We start from the raw sequence: 3,566 nt of genomic DNA, 5'->3' as shown, positions 1-3,566 counted from the left end.
TAGCACTGCTGCAGGAAGTTCAGGAGAGAGCAGGAGAGGGATTAGTGAATGAGGAAGGTTAGCACTGCTGCAGGAAGCTCATCAGATTGACAACAGACAGGAAAGTATTCTAAGTCTGCTAGTGTGACAGATGATCTTCTTCCACTTCCTGGGTGGGAGAGAAACAAACAGCCTATGCTTTGGGTCTGAGATGTTTTTGATGGTACCCTTTACTCTCTGTAGACAGTATTTGCCCCAACATCTTCAATTTCAGGAGGTTGTGCATTGGTAATGGGCTGGGCACCTGCTGAAATTACTTTTGATATGAGATTGGCCAGCTCTCACAACTCACCATGATACAGCTCCTTAGTATGCTTTCAAAGACAGTGATGGAAGTTCCCCAGGATCTGAGTGAACAGGTGAACTTTCCTCAGACTTCTCCAGAAGTGGTGCAATATATTTTTACAAATCAGCTACTTGGATCAGCCAGTTACTCTGAAGTACATCTGTGGAGAGTACCTCTGACAGGCAAGCTTTGTGAGCTTCTCAAAGCAGTATGATGCAGAAGTGCCATTTAATTCCATCTACTATGTGTCACAGAGTCACAGAGTCATTGAGCTGCTCTCTGCAGGAATTGCTGTGGTGTGGCGAGAGGGTGAGACACTACTCAGTATTTTATGCAATACTGAAATTTGAAATGTATTTTTTGCAGCTAAAGGGCAAGTAGTTGAAAACAAGAAAAGAGAGGTGCAGTACACCCCCTCCCCACCAGTTGAATTGTTTATTCTTCTTGTACCATGCTTTCCTATTTTACCTAATAAAAATAACCATTACATATATCAGGCCATGGGTGAGTCAAATCAGGTTTGTAATAAGCAATGCTCTGAATCAGTCACACACCAGACCTTAATCATGTGACAATGGGGATCCTTTTATGGGATAATAACAAGAAATACATTAAATGAGGAGACCAGACCTTTTATCATGATCTCATTCAGCAGCAATATCACATGTGGTCCCTGAAATGATTGTTATGCTAAAAACATTATTCTGTAATTGTAAAGTTCAAATTTTAAATTTAAAGTTCAAATACTGTGAAGCATGCATTACATGTCTGTACATTTGAGGATAAATTATGTAAATTCAGTTATTTATCCATCCAATCTTCTATCCATTAAGATATTCATATAACATACATGCATGTTTAGAGATGTTTCTTTGGGATTCTGCAGGGGTACAATGTTAACTAACATTAGTAGAGCTCTAATGAGCTGAAGAAAACAAACCATATGTGGTGGAAACATTAGATAATAATTACACAAATGACAGACATGATAATTGTTAAATAATGGGATGCAGGTGACACTCAGCATGAAGCAAGCAGATTTGCATAATGTAATTGCAAAAAGAGAGAATGATATAAACAGGTTATGAATTTCACATTCACTGGTGAGGTCAATAAAAATACTTGGCACTTCAGTGCATGACTGCTTTAATTCAGTGACATGATGAAATTAAGGAGATTTTACCATATAGATGATAAGCGATAATAGATACAATAAAGTGATTGGTACAATCAGGTTCCTTTAAAGAGCCCATGAAAATCTGAATTTCCCTTGCTTTAATAAAATAAAGATTTTTGTATAAAAAAAAAGTTCCAAAAGGCTCAGTTCAATTCTCTACTCCATACAGTCCTTATAAGGAGTTTAAGAAGAAACAACCTGTTTTGAACATTTTTTTTCAATGATGCCATGAGAATGAACTCTTTTATATATCTACAGCAGTTTAGCCCCGCCCACTTACATTGAGGCCCTTAAGCATATTTCAGTTCCTAATGCTTTTTGAATGAGGCACAACACAGGGCAGCTAATCAGAACAGAGCGAGTTTATATTAAATATATTAAAATGTGAAATAGTGTGAAAATGAATTATGACCACATAAAGCCACTTAAAAAATATAAAGCCACACAACTGCTGTAAGTGGACATTGAGGAAAAATCTAATAAAAGAAAAATGTAGAACATACGACCATTAAGTATTAAGTTGGTTAATGGAACATTTTTAAAAAGTTAACATGCCTTTCGACACTTTTGGATAAAGCTCAGTTGTTTATGCTTTGGCTTGATGAGTTTGGATTGCTTAAGGTTTTAAGGTTATAGATAGCTATGACATCTTAGCAGCTTTTGTGAATGTATTGCAGTGCTGGTAACACATTATAGATCCATGTTGACAGATTGCTTACCTGTTATACCTAATCCCCCAGGGGAAACAAACACCATGCACACACACACACACACACACACACACACACACACACACACACACACACACACACACACACAGACACACACACACACACACACACACCTGCATAAACAGGGAACCATTATTTGCTCTGTACCTGTAGCTGTAGAGCTCTGTAGCCCTTACATTTGTAGTTTATCAGATGTAAGACAAAGAATAACCCCCAGAACTTCAACTACAAAGGCAATCTCTTCCTCATTTCCTCTTGCCATGTGAGCACCATAATTGAAAACCTTATTTGTAACAAGCATGCACTCATACAAGCTATAGGCCCTGAATATAGTTCAATGTTGACTCACCAAATCTGTTAATGTGCTGCACTGATTACAGCACAACGTATTTGTCTATAGCTCGATTTGGCTCTCTGCCTTTCCGTATGGGAAATCAGCCTAGCTGCATTTCCAAATGCCTTAGGGTTATTCAATGATTATGGCCCAGAGACATAGCACTAGAGTGTGTGGGATTGCCCACTCACGCCCATGTGCGTGGTCAAACAGAGCAGACATGGGGTACCAATCATACCAATCACAGGGGGTAGCCATAGCAGCTGAGATGGGTTGAGGCTCAGCAACAACATGACACCAGTAGTAGATGTACCTCTGTAGAAAGGAAGGACAGATTATAAAGCCTGTTCAAATACCAAAGTGAGAAGTACTTTCCCTATTCTAGGTACTAATAAAGAACCTGCATCTTTTGATCTAAGTAGATGTGACAGATTATAATGTACCAAGAGTTTGCTGTTTGGGCCAAGGAACTGTGGGGTAACAGTCATTAGAAGTATTTTATAATCAATATAAAAATCAATATAGATTTTACTGGGAGTCAAGGCAGTATATCAATATATAGCATATATATCAAGAAAAAGCAGGTACCCTAGAACAGGCCCTTCTGGGACACCAAAACCTTGGTGCATGCTGAAAAGATTTCATTTATGTTCACAAACTGGTAACAATCAATTAAGTAAGATCTATACTATGAAAGGGCTATTCCCCTAATTTCAATAGCATTTTCCTAGTCTATCTAGCAAATTATTGAGCTATACAGTGTCAAATGCTGCACTGAGTTCAAGCAATATAAGCAGAGACACAACATTGGTCAGAAGCCAACAACAGGTCATTAACTGCCTTAATCAGGTCTGGCTCTGTACTATAATGAAGCCTAAACCCTTACTGAAAGACATCATGTATCTGGCACTGATATGATGATATGAGATTTTCTAGGATCTTAGAAACAGATGGCAGGTTTGAAAGCAGCCTATAGTTTGACAACTCGACAAGGTTAGC

Source organism: Electrophorus electricus, chromosome 24, assembly GCF_041902795.1.
Source record: "Electrophorus electricus isolate QZ-2024a chromosome 24, ASM4190279v1, whole genome shotgun sequence".
NCBI lineage: Eukaryota > Metazoa > Chordata > Actinopteri > Gymnotiformes > Gymnotidae > Electrophorus > Electrophorus electricus.
The sequence above is the reverse complement of the archived record's forward strand: the minus strand, read 5'-3'. Positions refer to the sequence as shown.